Source organism: Cygnus olor, chromosome 2, assembly GCF_009769625.2.
Source record: "Cygnus olor isolate bCygOlo1 chromosome 2, bCygOlo1.pri.v2, whole genome shotgun sequence".
Classification (NCBI taxonomy): domain Eukaryota; kingdom Metazoa; phylum Chordata; class Aves; order Anseriformes; family Anatidae; genus Cygnus; species Cygnus olor.
In genome coordinates this window covers 90,576,410-90,594,475 of record NC_049170.1, presented here as the reverse complement: position 1 = coordinate 90,594,475, position 18,066 = coordinate 90,576,410, and the positions used below count along the sequence as shown (strand labels likewise).

Here is an 18,066-nt window from a genome sequence, read left to right as displayed (position 1 = left end):
CCAGTCTAATGAAGTATTAAAAAGGAAGATTTCAGTTGAGCAAACATTAATAATTGATTAGATGGAACATACTGGCATGCAATATTTTGAACAAGCAGCAAAGCTGAGCCAAACCACAGAAAACATGTTGCAGCACCTCCTTGAGCTGAGGCTCACACTGAAGTCAGATCTTGAAGAAGGGAAAAAGTTGGCCCAATGAGAAAAAAAAAAAAAATCAATGCTAAGAACAGGCATGTTCTCTGCTCAAAGTATGTGAGATTACTTAATTCTGTTCTTCCTGAGAGCTCATGCCCGCAACTGCTGAAGTACAGAAACCGAAGTGCTGAGTTTCAAATGGGCGGTTCATGAAATACTTGCAAACCATCCAGAGGTTAATTCAGTAATGCTAGTCAAATTCACAGAAACAAAAAGATCAATGCCAGTGGCATTGTAAGCACAGTAACTTTTACTACCTGATTCAAATCTCTCAATCAGCATGCGAGAACTGGCAGAAATCTGACATCTCTGGATCTAGGAGCAAGCTCCAAAGGCTAATGCCAGGATCACATTCCTGAGTCCCTGAGTCTGCTTCTCTCAGACGTTCAGTGAAGTCCCATGCCCATACCTGTCTCTCACTCTCTTTTCGTCTCTTTCATGTTGGTTTCTTCTACTTGTCTCAGACTCGGTTGAAAAGATGTGCCCCTCTGGCTGCAACACAAGACACGAGGGTTCAGAAAAGCTCCCATGTCCTGTGTTGTAGCCGGAGGTCTCACAATAGTTTAGAGCAAACCCTCTGGAGTGCAGGCTCCTTTCGCAGACAGAGCTCTTTTCCTGCACTTTTGAATTCAACCTATGTGTCAATCTGTGAAAGAGAAGCAGAGAAGAATGGAAATCAGGTGCTTGTGGACAGCGAGCAGATAACACTGTGTGCAGCTGCTAGTGTCAACATTGCTAATGGAAAAAAACACCCAAGTAGCCGTCAACCTGGGGCAGAAAGGTCAAATTCAGACCTGGAGTTAGAAGTTGCCATGCAGTTGACTTCCATAAAGCCGCACCAGCTCACAGTAGAGTGAATGAGCCTGACTGCCTTCCCAGCAAGATCTCCAAAACTTAGAGGCTCAGAGCCTTGGCAACTTTGCCAGCGCCTATGCTTTCAATGACAAATAAAGCTAAGCAAATAATTAGCTCTTAATCATGTCTAAACAAATTCTGCCTTTTGTTTCTTGTTTGCAAATTGCCCTTACAGGGATCACAACATTTCTAAATTTGTTATGCACGGTTGTTTATGAATGCCTTTATAATTAATAATTCCAGGTTTGCAGATCACTTGTACGGAGTTGTGAATATCTGCAAATCACACTGCGTTTCTTAATTATATAAGCCATGTAAGACTTATTCCTGATGACGTTAGTTGCCTAATTAGTTAACTGACACTGTGGATATGCAGCTCAAGAAATTACTTCTGGTAAATGTTCAAACTATTACATTTAAAATCGGCATTGGGGAGAATAGTTTCTGCTAATAAAGCTTCATGCCAAATTTCCACAGAAACAATCCCTTGAATTGGTTCAAAAAACCTGAAATTTGCCTATGTATCTAAGTGGATACTCACAGGACAGCATGAGTATTTTTGTTTTGTTTTGTATGTTTGTTTTGCTTGTTTTTTAACTGCTTGCTCATCTCAAATCATAAATTAATGCTAACGAAATCAGAGCTGTTGTTGAATTTCTTATGAGCACAGTATTTACTTGCTTGTCTTCTTTTCCTTGAGGACTTACAATTCATTCCCAGCTGAAATGCTTTGAGAGGCAGAGCTTGAAAAGACTTTTTTTTTTATAAATGTCAGCCCAGTACAGTACATTGCTGTGCATTACAATAAAGATCAGCAATTTGGAGCCAGGTATACAAGACAAGATTATTGCTATCTGTTCAAAATATCTTTGGCAGATTTATTGTTTTATTGTCCCTGAATCTTTACATATGACTTTTATGTTGTCACTACTTCCTTTGGTACTTTTGCTTCTCCAAACAAACTCGAAGAAGCAGGAGATGAAATGAAGTGTACTTAGCTGCTATTTTTATGAAGGTGACCCACTGCATGCCTGTTCAGGCACTCTGATGATAAGTACTCACATTAATAGAATTTAGTAAATTACATAAGCTGTTAGCTCTAAAATGTCAAACTTCTGTTCAAAAGATTTTTAATTTTTTTTTAAACTTTACTATCTACTTCAAATAAAACCCACAGCTATCAGCTTTGTTCATTTACAGACTTATCGCGCATGGAATAAAGTACAGTTCAACCCATCACAGATCAGATTAGGCAAAGGACAAAGCTATGAATTAAAAGAGCTTTCCACATGAGGGCATCAAAAAGAATGTATGTTTGACAATAACATGGTTCTTAAGGTTGTCCAATGACTAATGCAACAAGTTTTCAGCCATTAGTCTGCAACTTGAAGACCTCCCCCCCCCTTTTTTGTATGTATGTATGTATTCTGAGACTTTTGCAATGAATGATACAATTTATCTAGAAATTACTTATTTCCAGCCACCTGCCATTCTTATCTCAGCTGCATAGTAGAACAAAAAAAATTTCATTTTTACATTCAGTGTGAAAAAAAAATAAAAAATCATGCCAAACTCCATCTGTCTAACCAATTCCCTAAGCTGTACCTATATAGGCACTAAAAGGAAATCAAAACACGGAGTACTAGAAACTTGGGACCCAGAATTAATCTGCTTTTTACAGAAAAATTATGTTCAGATGAAGCTAAAAGATTCGCTCCATCCCTATTACAGCAAGGAAATTCAAGGCTAGAGCTGAAATTGCATCCTTAAAGATTTGCTGATGCCCTGTGGAAAAAGCGTAAAATTGTTTGGGTTAGAGAAGATTCTGCTTAATTAGTCTATATTTCTTTCTTTTGTGTCTCCTCATTTTTGCTCACTGAAGGTATTTCCAAGAGAAGTTACTCTGAGTTCACAAGCCTCTCTGGAACAGGGTGGTTGTCTGCTCTGTGAGACGTCTCACATAAAGAGCAGGATGCTCTATCCAACACATCCTTTCACTCATTTTATGCTACCAACAGGGGCAAGTCAATTTATGGATAAATGGGAAACCTGCTCATTCCTAAGGATTAATTTCCCTGGTTTGACAGGACAATCATCTTTCACTCCATGGCTATAAACTCTGAGTCTTGATGAATACTGATGGGATGGAGAGCAAGGGAGAGGTTTGCAAATCACCTCTTGCATGGCATTTCACTTCCCTCTACCCAGAGGAGTGGGAAACTGGTGTGGCTAGCTGCCGTGAACATTCACTCAAGTTTGGCTTCTCTGCTGAGCTGATCTGCATAATCCACAGTGAGCCATTCAAGAACAATCAGTGGAGATATCATTAGCCAGGCTGTCATTATTTCTGTGGTCTGTGTAAGGAGCAAGAACAGATAAAACTCCTCAAATGGTTACAGAGGTATCTCACTGGTCCTTGCCCCGAGGGTGAGGAGCTGGCATTCCAGATCCCACAAACAAGTCAGACACACCTTTAAATTGGAGTCTTGAAAGGAACTCTGCCTTCCACCGCCAAAGCCACCCTTAACATTTGGTGGTATGGCTGGACTCAAGATGGGAAAGGATTTATTTTCCAGTCTCAGAAACACATCACAGGGATGCTGAAGCCACCACATGTGAATTTGAACTTCAGCCAGGGTGATTTGTCTTCATCTTCAAGCCATTAAATGTAAACTAGCACTTCCCTTTGGATTTTTGTACTGGCTCCTCTACCCATTACTATTACTAGTTAAGGGAGACATTTTTTGCCACTCTTGGAATCAATTTTCTGTCCCAGCCCCCATTATTTGTTGCATTTTTTGGACTTGTGACAAATACCCTTTTGTTCTTCTAATTAAATTTCACATCTGTTTCACACCAGTTCATCTTACTCTTGGGAGAGGACAGTCTCACTGGAACACGCTAAAAATTTCAATCATTTTGTAGAAAAATAAATGTGAGTACACACTACAATTTACCTAACCACCGTGAATTAATTTGGTGTTTAAGGTGACACTGTACTAATTACATATTAGCACATTAATGGTGCTGCAGGCTCTAATCTTTTCCCTTTGAATGAACAGTGCAAACTGCCAGCAAAGTCCTCAAGAACTGTTTTGAAATGCAAGAAAGCAATAATCAATTCTCTTGTTGCTGCTACTTCAATATAAAGTGAAGAATTGTCTAACTTTATTTTTAAGACCATCAATCTCTGTTTATTATTAGCAAAGCACTTTTGACAAACTCTGCCCTTGCATGAACACAAGCCCTTGTTGTACTCAATAGGTACGTATCACCTCAGGCACAGTTTGGCCCTTGGTGACCCTAAACTGTCCATGAGACCAATCATTTTCTAATCTGTACTCTCTATGGGATTGCCCTCATTCCAGGCTCCAAAGCCTTATAACTGTGCAACGTGGGACAAGCCCTCTGCAGAACATATGGCAGCTCTGCTTTCACATGGTCATGCACAACCATTTATCAATGGTGACTGCTAAACTTTAACTAGAATAATTTGAGAGAGCAAAAGGCAATGAATTTACTTTTAAACATGAAAAGCTTTGTAGGGTATTTTCTGAATTAAAGACTGCAATTTAAAACAATCCTGTAAATTGAAAATCTATATCTGATGTGGCTGAAGGGGGGACTTCTAGACCTAACCATCTTAAACATAGATTTTAAATCAATATGAGTAGTTCTGGAGCATTACTGTTCAAGGATTTTGTGCCACTGCTGTTAAAGCATTATTAATTCATGTTCTTATCTTTCTCATTTCATAAAGTGTAAGGGTTTTTTTTGGCACAAGTCTGTTAATGTAGGAACTATAATCCATCTTTTTATATTTTGCCTTGGTATTGTCTCCCAGATCAAAGTTAGATTATAACACAGAATAAATTTAATAAATTATTTTGAATGATTTTACAGGGAAAAAAAAAAAAGGAGAAAAGAAATACAGGTTAAAGTCAGAGGTACATCACATATCACACAATTTATCAGGAAGCAGTCAAGTCTGTTTGAGATAATCTGCTAAAATTCTACAATAAAAAGTTTGTTTAATTTCTAAAGATGGCAGATGTCATAAAAAAAAAAAAAGAGGCTGATGCAAAAATAAAGCCTCTAGAGTCTGGCAGTTCTGTTCAGATGTCAATAAAAGATAATGTAACCTGTCAAATTTGCAAGCGTGTTTTATCCAACCATCGCATTTTACCTTCACCACTCAAGCATTACCTTTGAGGAAACATCCGCATCTGTCTGATTATCCTAAAGTAATTCTGATGAAGAGAGCAGGTTGCAAATTAAAAGCATCTTTCTCTTCCCAGTTTTCTCTCCCTCCCCCCCCACCTTCACTTTTTAATCCTTCATTTTCTACAGTTCAGCTAATTTTTTCTTGAAAGGTTAAGGAGCTAGCAATTATTTCAATGGCTCTCGCAGCTTTAGGGTAAGTGTCTCATCTGGCCTTTATTTTAAGCAGCTTCCCTTCAGGCTTCATATTCGACACATCTTGCTCAACACAGAGGTTACTCTAGAGTTGTGGTCCAAGGATAAGATGGGAGATATGTCTTGTTCCTACTGGAGCATACAATCCGTGGCATGGAAATGCCATGTCACTGCCATGGATGGGTTGCTGTGCTTCACACTCTGTTAAGCTGGTGTTGTACCACCAGACAAAATACTAAAGGCTACTGCTGTTTTCTATGCTGATTTAGGTGTATTCCCTTCTGGTAAAGATTTACTTTTTTTTCTTTATCCATTATGATTTTTCCAAATATTTTATTTTGTCTCTGTGAAGTTAGCCCTCACATTTTTTACCATCAATTCATACATCGTGACTTTGCAAATTCTTGCAGGTTGTTTGACTATTTTCATTGCGTATGTTGAGTTCTGGAAACAGGCCCAAAAAATGCCCACAGTCTCAACAAATCAAGTGTTTATTTTGGGGCTTCTACTGACAGCCGTCATCACTGAACTGAGAACGTTTTTATCATATCCCCATGATATCTCTCATTGCTGTTATGCTTGATGGCTTCAATCATTCTGGCCACTGTGTTTCTGGAGAATCTGTCCAAACCCTGTGTCAGCCTATAAAGAAAGTCTGAAAGTCAAAAGATCAGTTGCTGGCTCTCCATCTGCACAGCAAACGTGCACAAAATGCATGAATCAATCAAGACCATAGCTATTGCAGGAGCCCAGAAGAGTGGAGCGTTGGGTCAAGAGGAAAATTTTTGTGCTAGTGTTTCTCCAGCAACAGTAAGTCACAGATCTGTCCCCATGCAAGAAATCCCTCCTTATGCTGTGAGGGGACTGCAGTTCATTACCCAGTAGCTTGGGTAGCACGGAGAAGGCTCATCTCCACAGATGAAACCAAAACTGACCCAGGTGTTAACTCTTAAACAAAAAGCACCTTTTTCTGAAGGGAGAAGGAAGGGGGGAAGCTGGCCCGGGACTTTAGCTACCCCTCACCACCCAAGAAATCCCACCAAACCTCCACGTACACCTCAGGACCAGCACCAGTGTGGGAGCAGAGCTGCCGACACACGCTCTGCCTGGCCAGGCCCCTCCTGCAGACGGCTCCTGCTCCTGTGGGCTGAGGATGCACAAGGACGCTGCTGTTGTCATTATGACAGGCTGCATTTTTATTTTTTTTTGGCATCTCTTATTCAGCCGTGATTTGAGCCGTCCAAATCCATACCCGTGGACCAACATAAAAATTTCCTCTAGTGATACTGTTTGCTGATACAGTGACCCTCAGACAGATGTCTCCAAGGGCTGGGGATGTGCTGCTGCATAGTGCTTCCTTGAGAGCTAGGCAGCTATTGCAGGCACCTTATGTCTGCCAGTGCTGCTGCTCACAGCTTATCTCCTGTTATACACAAAACGTGGGGCAGAATCCACAATGAAAATAAGTTTTTAAAACTGGGTCTGAGTGGGCATCTGCTGATGTCTGCAGGTTTTGAGCTGGTGTCCAGGGGGCACCAGGAGGCAGGGTTGGATGCAGGCCGCACCATGACACGAACCAGGCCTCAAAGGTGTCGGCCACACGCAGCTCCTCCCAGCCCGCCTCGGGACCAGGAGCACAAATAAAGCCTGTAAACTCACCTCCCCAGAAACTGATTTCCATATCCACTCTTAAGCTCCTGTCAGTGCTGCCTGTGGTACGTAATTGAAACATGGTGAATAATGGAGCCGATGATGGATTTATAGATGCTCTAAATTTGCTGCTCTGTAGGTGGTTTTGTCCACTGCTACTTCCCCCCCGTACAAAGCATTAACTATTGCTTCCAGAATTAAATACTGTATATGAAAAAATTGTTCCCACAGCACAACTGACAGAAATTTGAAATGATATAATAATAATGTACAGTCCATTTGCTGTCTAATGTATGTGTGGGATTCAATAGCTCTTTGCGATACATTCCCTTCTTGCTAAATTACTCCAACTTCAAACTGAATTAAAGCAGTTAGTTGCCACTACACCATTGAACTTTGATAGCTGGATCCATTCCAGAACTTGGGACTGCAGTCTCTTTCCTTGAAGAAATTCACAAAGAAGGGGAAAGGACAAGATTATATATATATGTTCCACTCTCTAAGCTCTGTTTCATTCACCAGCCTGGAAAGTGTGTTTAGGAGTGTGAAATGAATATCAGCTGGAAATGTCCTGTCAAGGAGGGGGTCTGCTGTCTACATGTTCCCAGCCTCTTTTTCCACTGAAGGAGCATAGCTAAGTCCCAGGCTGTGGCTGTGCATGTTTACCCAGGTACTGACTGACACATTTAAGAACAACACCCCCGCTGATAATTTTTGTTTACACAATGACTTGCCAGCAATGTTATGGCAAACCCCTGTGGGTTCCTGCTACCAAATTTAGTGCAGCAGCAGCTTCTAATGCCACTAGCTCTTATCCCTCTATTTTCCACCAGTGCCAGCAATGCTGAAGTGTGTGGGAACATATCAAATTATGGAACAAACAGAAATATAGTCATATTTTACCCTGTACAAGTATTGCATCCGGAATCCTACCCGCAGGACACGTTAGTTCCAGCTTAGTTGCTGCTTAGGCATGCTAGGCTGTAACTGTGGTTGTACTAGTTCATGCACACAGGTGTAGCCATTTACTAAAGCACCTACAGCTGACTACAGTACCTGCATCTGAACAGGTCCCACTGTACCATGTTGGAGAAGGGGCAAAGTTAGTAACAAACTGTTTGCACTGGATGTGTCTGTTACCTATTTGCTCAGCACAAGTATTCTGTTTAATTGCATTTGCTTGGTAGTGAAGGTCAAAGGCAGATACAGCACAATGAAACTGGCTGACAGAACCATCCTGCTCTATCCTCCATGTCTTTCATTATTTTTAAATCCAGTGAAATTTTCATGCAAATTCCTTCTGACGCCACAAGAGCACAAGTATGTCCTTCCAGTTCTTGAGAACATAAAAGACTATGCAACCGTCCTGTCCATCCAGACACCCAGCCGTCTCAGAGAACAAAAGCATTCACATAAGGAAGGAATAACATACAAGGCTTGGGTTTATGTTTGTGGGTTTTTTTCCCCCCCTTTTTTTTTTTTTAAGTTCAAACTGTTGAAGTGCAGTATTTGAGTACTTCATATACCTCAATTACTATTCTTGCAGCTAGCTGCAAAAGAACAGTCATGCAGAAATAGTAAATAACTAGTCCAAGCTGACATGGACCATGGGTACAGTATCTAGTAAGGGCATCCTCAAAGCTTAAATATTCTCAAAACTAAACATTACCACGGTGCAGGGGGGTGAGGTTGAAAGCACATTCGCTGGAACAGCTGGGAAATGCCCTCCAGAACATGTGCCCTCACAAGACCAGCACATTATGCATGGCTTGCACAGCCTGCTCATGCCCATTGTCCACTGCCTGCCTCCAGTGCAGCCACATGGAAGGAGGTGAGAAAGAGGCAAAGGACATCATTCTCGCATCCACTTTGGAAACAACCCTTTCAAAGTGATGTAGATAGATCAAAGACACTCATCTGTATCTCTTGAATATTGTTTATTGTTTTTCTCATTTTCCTAAGGCTAAAGTTGCTTTTGGGCAGCATCAGGGACATCATGTTTTCAATACCAAGAATGAAATGAACAGATAACAAAACACAAGGTTCCCACAGATAGCTGCGGGAGTGAAGATGGAAAAAAGGCAAAGGAAAACAAAGAAATTGAGACTCTATACATTCGTTACAGGAATCATTCGGCAGTATAGTCTTTAGTTGCTACAGGTGTCGTTAGTTCATCTGCAATGTGTCAGTAAAGAACAACAGCAACAACAAAAAATCTTATGGTTGGATTTTGTATTTAGGTTAATTAAAATGGCTTAGATTAATCAGTGTCATGCATTTACGCAGACTAGATATGTTATCTGCATAAGGTGTCTCTAAGTAAATCTAGACTACAGCATGTGATCCTATAGTAAATCAAGTGAATTGGCTGAAAATTAATTAAAATACTGTAAATGGTGGTCAGAACGGTCTAAAAATGCTTGGTTCAGCACAGGCCAAGCTCTAGATCAGAGTCTGTCCAGCGATGGCACTTACAGTTGGGCTGGATGCCAAAGGACAGCAGGGATGTTTCCGGTGGGGTGCAATACAAACTTGGAGCACTGTCTATTTTCTGCCTTCAATCAGATGACAGGACAGAGAGGGACAAGGTCTACAGCTATGCACATATGAGAGAAAGCAAGGGAGAGTAACTGCTACTTTCCAACGAGACATTCATAGTAGGCGGGGGCTGTGCTTATGTGAAATGTAGCAAGCTTCATAGCCAGCGCCGCCTGCAGATTGTGGATGCTTATGATACAGCACGAGAAAGTGATGCTGAGAGCTGGCCCTTGTCAGGGAGCTGGCAATGAGCCATACACCCCCAGTTTTTGCCAGCACTCCGGCGTAGCAGGGCTAAGAGCCGACAGGCACCAAGGCCCTGTCAGCTTCGACAGGAGAATCTGTGCTTAAATAATCATTGAGGGTTTGGATATAAAATCGTATTACTGAAGTTATCTGTCATTCCACCCAGGGAAGTCTTCATCTCCAGCCTGGGAAATACTGCTTATAGAGGTGGGAGAAGATGGAGGTCTGGGAAATTTGTAAAGCAATGTATTTGTATAAACAAACAAACAAAAATTACAATAAAGGGAATGCTAGTATTAGGTAAATGAGGACTTGTGCTTCTCCTTAAGAGACAATAGTCAGGTAAAATTAGTCCCTGTAGCTGTCCTAGTATTCAGACAGATAAATTACCTTTGTAATCCCACATAAAAGAATGCAGATAAAGGCGAAATTACCTATTAAATAAAAACCTTCTCTGGGGTTCAAAGGTTCAAAAATTCTTCCTCCTGTAAATACTGGTTTTCTAGCTCAAACCTCAGTGAAAAAAAAAAGCAATCTTCATCCTTCAAAATTATGCTCATTTACAAAACATATACAGAACCATGCTATACAACAAATCTCCTTGTCTTGTTATAAGCAGGGAGGCATCAAAACCCATAATAACAGCATTTATAAGAGAAAGATCAATATGGTACCTGGTATTTCAAAGGCAGAAAATGATTCTATTCAATTTCTACTGGTAGAAAATGCACTGGACAAAATACCTAAAACCCACAGCTGTATCTCTCATACTGTTTCATTGAAGAAATCACAGGGAAAACATCACAAAATTCTTTGTAAAAGATGCACTGGTGTCTGCTTCACCCTCTTCTGGTTGAAAAGACTACTGTTCAAGACAACACTGTGGTTCAGGATGTCACTGACCTCTCACACTTATCAGAGCACTTCAGTTGTCAATGAGATGTGGGGGTAAGGCTCGAGTTACTTTTTTGTCCTGGATGCCGCTGTTTTAATACTCCATGTGTGTGTAAGTAATTTAGTTGTGCTACAGGGAAAACAATAAAGAGGGTAACAGATAGATAAACACTGATTCTGATTCCCATTTCAGATACATAAAAGAACACCATAAGTAGTAGCCACAGTGGGCTAGACCAAAGACCTTTCCACTCCAATAGAGCAAGGAGGCCTTTGTCTCACTCTGCTTTTATAGAATTGACATTGATAGATCTCTGAACACAGTTTTTGCTCCTAGGACTGTTGACAATCTTTTGTTCTGGTGCCTCAATAATAATAAAAAATAAAACAACAACAGCAAAGCACGGCCAAAAGTGGATGCTTTTGGAACAGTAAGAACGATACAACTGTATGTGAAACTTCTTGCTTCTCTATTTATCTTCATCTATCTGTCTTTAATGATTTTAGCTCAAGACCTTTCTCACCTGAGTGTGGGTTTTATGTATTTAATAATGCTTAGCAGATTATTTTCATGAGCTTCAGTCAGCCCTTCTAAATTTTTTATATCTACCATACCCTTTGGCAAGGAGTTTCACATGTCATCTACCCATTGTGGGAAGAACAGAATGAGGCAATGCTAACCCAGTGAGAAGTTACAGTGTCAGCCCACTGGCTATCAGCATTGTCGTATATGCAGTTGGTAACTCATAAATGGAGCTACGAAATAAAACAGTTTTGCAGCATGGTGGTAAGGCAGATGTTGATGGATATTTGCAGAGTGTAGTCCCCCAGCATGAAGGACATCAGAGGAGAAAACATCAGAGTGTCTGTTTGCAAACCTTGGAGCCTGCTCCAAGAAGGACTGCAGGCCTGGACCAACCTCCTGGGTTGCCATCAGGGAGATGGTGCCCATGGCTGCCCCAGACCTTCCAAGAAATGGCTGGTTGTGCAAATACAGCACTAAAGAAGGGCTCAGGAAGAGCAGTATAGTGACAGGCTGTATTTCAAATGCAAAAAAAAAAAATACAGAGAGATACTGCTGGGCCAGGAAAAAGGCTGGGAAGCTGTACATTTGTTTCTCATCTTTCATATAAGCCATTAACCACCCTGTTCCTTCATTTCTGCAAGAGCTAGAATGACTGTGCTTTCAGAGAGGAGGCTAAACCAAAGCAGCAGCTCCATTTTTTCCCCTGGAAGCCTGTGGGAAGGCGCATTTTGCTGCAAAAGCTCTGACCCTTTTAGCAGTCAAACACAAATCCAGCTATCCATGGTACCTGTAAATAGCCTTGTCTTAGAGTAAAGCCCAGTGCTGAAGCCAGTGACATGAAATGAGGTAAGAGACTGGAATTTTACATACCCCTCAGATAAAACATAGCAACTGGTATGTAGCCTTAGAAATTTGTATATCGGTAGTAATTAATACCAGTCATTAACCTGGGAGCCCCAAGGTCTTTATGGCATCTGAAGGCCCCTGGTGGATGCTAATAAAGCCACGCTTTTATACAAGGAACAGAGCAGTTATGGATAAAAGCAGTAGGATAGATGTGACAACCAGCAATTTTAACTTATCACCTTGTAGCTTTATTTTTGAAAGCTTTTACTTCCCACTGATTGCAGGCTTCCAATTTTGTGTTGTCATGAAATAAATTACAAAATTTATCTTCCTTTTTTATTGGTATGGTGCTTCATAGACAAAGTGCCTAAAAAGCTTTTTTTTTTTTTTTTTTTTTTTTTTTTTTTTTTTTTTTTTTTTTTAACCAGAATGAGTTAAGTATTGCTGCCATGGTGATTATAAGAAGGAATCAGCACCCAACAGCAGTCTGGAAATCCAGACACATTCAAAATTGTGAGTAGCCAGAGTATTTGATTTGAATCCTCTCTAACAGAAGGCTTTCACTATGTGTATGGAGGGCATGGGGGTGGAAGGCCAGAACAGAGAGGTCATTTTGAAAAGCAGATCTTTAACCTTTTCCTGAAAGCTAAAGGACTGTCTGACTTAAAGATTTGTCTGAAGGAGATCTGCAGGAGATTACTCCTAGCAGGGAGGTGAGCCTCTTCCTCTCCGCATGCGTGTGAAGGAGAAGACGTTGTCATCCATAAGGTGTGTATACGGCTTGCACCACTGTGCTGATCATTTAAAAGCTGTCCAATTTGACCAGGACTTTCCCTATTTAACACTAATGGAGCCTTCACTCTTGCATATACCTAGTACTGTCGATTTTATTAACATTCACAACCATTTTTACTGCTCATTTGATTTTTCTTCTAAATAAGTACACAAGACCAAGAGGTCTAATTTGCTGACAATGCACATGCTTAATCCTAACCGTCATAAAAAGGCAGCAATGGGTGCAAAGACAAAACTGGGTGCAAAGACAAAAGCAATTGTGAAGCTAGTAAAAATGCTTTCAGAATTTTTAGTTATCCCCCATGTATCACCCCCAACATGAGTACATAGATGCATTGAGAACTAAAAGCACAAAGCCATTAAAAAATGCCACGCTCAAAACCTGAAACTTATATAGAGCAGATATAAAACCAGCACTAGCCTGTTAAGCACCTGACTAAAAGGTGAAGTCTTTACATCATAAAAAGGCTGCGAGATCAAAGATGGACAGTTTCTGCCACAAATGCCCTCCATAGCTGGCTTGAGAAGGCAGCCCAGGGACTGACAGCTGAACTGACTTCTTCCAAGGTGCTGGGACATGGAGATAGATGTAGATGCTCTGTTCCCTACCATGCAGGGCATTAAAGATCAGTCACATTTTAGTTAGTGACATTAATTTAAACTCTTTCATAGTGATCCATGTGCTATAAGTTATAATATATTATTTATAACACTTAAATCACCTAAAGTTCGGGAACCCCAAAGCACATATTAATTAATGTCTATTTTAATTAGCTGCGGATCAGACAGAAGGAGAAGACAAAACTGTGCAACATTATTAGTTCTACTTTCCAGCTCTGTAATTAAATCCAGAACACACAGTGTATTACACTTAAGGACTTAAAGCAGTGGAAGGTTGGTCATCACCATGGCAGCCTCCCACTCCTATAACTTCCTTTTTCCTTAACATCATTCCTTTTTCCTCCATGTGTCTTCCTGCGAATGGTAGTTTTCATAAGGGGGAAGATCTCTGCTCCTCATGAGCCAAACTCAGCTCTGTTCTTGCAGTAACAGTGTTATCTTCAGTAGAGTTATCCTATACTCTATTGTGCCTGAAAGAATGTGTTATTATTCTGAGGAGAAATCTTTTTTGCAGGTATCTTCACATATGATTTTTTTCTTCTCTTTCTGGCCACTGTGGATCTGTCTGCAGACATAGAAAGGCCTGCTTTGCTGCCTTCAAGCGTTGTCTCAGAACCCCTGAAGATACTTAACTTTAAATTTCACAGCTGCTGGATTCTGGAAGGAAAAGAAATGGATTCCTCTTATTTTCTGGCTCTCTACAATAGATTAACAACAAGGAAGCTGAGGGGATAAGCCAGTGTGCAAATGTCATGCAGCAAGTAAAAGAAAAAGAGTACAGCACTCAGTAGTGCCAATTTCTAGTGCCTCTTGTCTGCTGAATGACCATGTCAGGAAACTCCAATGCTTGCCATTCAAGCATCTTCTTCTAATTTTATACATTAAAGACAAACAAACCCCAATAAACTGAGGTGTTGATCTTAAGGCCCTGGAAGTTTTCTTGTTGACTTCATGATGTTTAGGATAAGACCTTAGGAGCTTAATAATGATATTAGAAAAAAAAAATGCCTAAGTCTATAGAGGTTCTACCATATAGCATTAGTTTTCAGCATTTTTTTGCTTGTAGCTCCTTAAAATTTGCTCACGATAGAGTTGATTTTCTTAGCAAAGTTCTACAGATGCCTTAGGAGCAGCACTCAGACTCTCAGAGAGGTATGGGCTACACACTGAAAAAATCTGCTAAGGGGAAAGAAAGGACATTCCTATTAAAGTGAACAAACAACAACGATGACAAAACAACAATCAAAAAATCTTGTCTGTATCTAAATAAGGGATTTTTTTTCTTCCTTTCTTATTCCATGCTAATTAACAAATTCTTTTAACGCTAAAATGCAATAAATTTCCCTCAGTTTCACTTTCCCTACGCCATTCCATAAAATTTCTCCAAATAAATAATGAAGTTGAATAGTTAAGCTTGCAGAAATTGCTATTACATCAATGCCTGAGCCAACAAAAGCATTTTTCATGCACCTGCAGAAAAGAGAAGGAATTGAATAGGTTTTAAGAAATGTGCTACATTTTAATATCTCCTGGTGACATGCAGAAGTATATCCACAATGCTGAATGGAGTGGAGGCGGAAGAACGGGTGGAGAGGGCTCCACTGATGACACTATCTCAGGACAGAGCACTCAGTAACACCAAGAAATTTTGTACATTCATGCTTCTTTGTAATGAATTTACCAATGTTAGAACAAACAGTGATACATTGCTCCTGAGAGAACTGCAGGCCAATACATTTTGCATCAAAACCTAAATCCTCATTTTTAATATCTAAAAAAAAAAAAAAAAAAAAGTTAATGTTCAGTATCTTCTACTCTTAAATGTAATAATTCACTTTATTTTTACTGATTTGCATTTTACGTTATCTCATTTTACTGAATTATACTTCATTTTGTAGTTTTAGCTCATTTTAAAATGTTTTACTAATTATTATTAAATCTGATAAGTCTTGTTAGCACAACAGCACATTTAGTGGATTATAATATTTCCTTCCACTACTCAGCATCAAGTGACTGTAGAAACATTAATGTATGCTTAAATTAGACCAAGGCAGCAAGTGAGTTTAGACTGTTGTAACCTTCCTCAAAGTTTTAGAGGAGCTTATTAACCTTGCTCTGTAAAGGATCTATAGTCTTATAATGGAGCCATTATGTGGTACTGTTATGACACTTTCTTCCCAAGATCCCAATGCCTTGCAAGTAATTGATTTTTATGCCCTGTTATTCTTACTGGCCATTTTCAGGTTCCCTCTTCACAATTCAGATTTTTGTACACAAACCTTTAAAGTTTGAGTATCTAAGCTTTCCTTATGTTTTGTGTATTTATTAGAAGGATCAGGAAGAAAATGGGAAAACAAAAGGCAAGAGTATCATTACCCTTATTCGTATCTGTGAATGACGCTTTACTTCATAACTTTCTTGTTGAAATCATAGTTTAAAATACAGGTGTTAGCTTGCCACAGTTTAGATTCATATGAATGTAATCAGTATAATTATGAGCCCTTGGAGATTGTGAGGTGACTTGCTGAAAACAACAAAATGAACCAAAATTTTAAGAAAACTGTTTACAAAGAAAAAAAACACAGGTAACGTTAGTGCTTCAGTAGCTAAATCCCAGCCTGAGGACTCAGCTTGAGAAAAAAGCTTCTCTCAGGACCCGTTGAATTTGGACAGATGTGAAACTGGACTGGATCCTGGGGACATCTTTCAGTAGAGCATAACAGAGTTTCCAGTTTGCTGGGTATAACTGCTACACCAAACTTCACTGAAAACCCATGTTATTTTTCATCAGCTTTGCTTTCTCATTAATGTATTTCCATGCTTGAATTCTGAAAACTAGTGAAGATTTTAAAGAGAAAACAGAAAATGAAGAGGTTCGGTCCCCTCTGCAGATTACTTGCAGAAATCAGTGGGTGCCTAACTAGAATCTTTGAAGTCAAAGAATGGCAGGGGAATGGACACAGGGACTGACACTGCAGACTGACTTTCCAGAGAAAGCTGACTGTCGTTATACAAATACAGAAGACAATACTTTTATTATTTTCCCTCCCTGTCCCTAACTTCTCTCCTCTTTTTAACCTTCAAGGAGCTAACACCTTTTTAGCCATGAACCCAAGTGCCTTGGGGTACCTAAACTTCAATAAAAAAAATAAAATAAGCACCAGCTGTTCTTAGAGATCCGTCTCTGAAAATGTAATAATTAACTATTAAATATTTAATCATTTAATATACTTCCTACATGTATGTATGCTAAACTGCAAAATGCCAGGCCTACTTCTCTGGATCCGTGCATTCAGGTGGCAGAGGTAGAAGTGGAAACCAGATGGTACAAAGCAGATGGGTATTCTGCTGCTGAAATGATGTCCCTGGAGCTGTAAAGGTAGTGCAGTCCAACTTCTGAAAACTGTACCTCAGGCAAGATGACTAACTAGAGTAATCACAAAATCAGCAACAGAAAGGAAAAAAATAACTTCCTGCAATAAATTGAGAAAGAGATACGAAGGTAGAGACCAACTAGGGGTTTGATTTTTGTAACACCTTGTGGTAATGAGCAGTGATCAAGATTACAGTGGAGAGGGACTCGCTCCTGAAAGCTGGCCTGCTTCTTCAAATATAGCAGATGATCTAATAAAAGATAATCTCTCCCCTAAAACCGTGCCTCTCTTAGATTTTTAATCCATTCTCAAGAGAAAAACTACTGCCACTTCATTTTTCATTCAGGGGTTTTAAATAGCTTTACAGAGAAGTTTACAGGTGTCACTGGGATTCTTGATGGAAAAAGTATGATGGCCTGTATTGTCAGAAAGACACATATTTCTTGATGCTTCGATGCTTCAGCAAAAATCCTGACTTGAATAATGATGTGTTATTAGATAGCACATGGGGACAGTTAGGTGCCTCAGAGTGTAACATTCTTCTTACGCCATTCTTTGCTAACAAAATAAGATCCTCTCCAATATACTTGGAGCTCTCGCTTGGGATCTGGACTCCCAGGTTCAAATCATTCAAATATCTGAAGGTATTTGACACCTTGTCCTCTACTCTTTGGTACCGTTCATTCTTTCACCTTCTTCCTTTCTCTCTCTTTCTCTCTTCAATCCAACGGAAGTTTAATCACTTCATGGAAATTGGAAGAGCTTCAACTGAGGGAAGGAAAGCCCAAGCTTTATGTCCCATTACCCTGTCTCAAAGCTTACTCCGTAGCCCAGTGTTTAAGTTGCTCCCACACGAGACAGAAAATGCAAGTTCATACCTACTCAGGCAGAAGGGGGATTTGAAATGGAATCTCCCTACTGGATGAATGCCATTAGACCAAACAGAAGGTACCAACACCATGCTCAAAGAATGTCTATGACACTGTATCCTGCAGGTGAGGTATGCATCTAAGCATGAAATCATGACACACCTGAAATGCAAAACATGATGAACACTTCAGTGATGTCAAGGCTGGAAATATTCTGGGCTTGTAGAGGACCAAGACTTAA

General features: G+C 39.9%; 1 long non-coding RNA gene across 3 annotated transcripts in view; it reads right to left on the bottom strand.

The window, feature by feature from the left end:
* Positions 1–742: 742 nt before the first annotated feature.
* Positions 743–18,066, bottom strand: part of LOC121065845 — a 48,743-nt gene continuing 31,419 nt past the window's right edge. For 2 of the 3 annotated variants that reach the window (XR_005817354.1, XR_005817352.1), the window contains one exon: positions 9,037–14,239. This is a non-coding gene — a long non-coding RNA (uncharacterized LOC121065845). Of the gene's footprint in view, positions 842–9,036; positions 14,240–18,066 lie in introns of those variants that run through there. The other variant, XR_005817353.1, reaches the window with a different exon arrangement.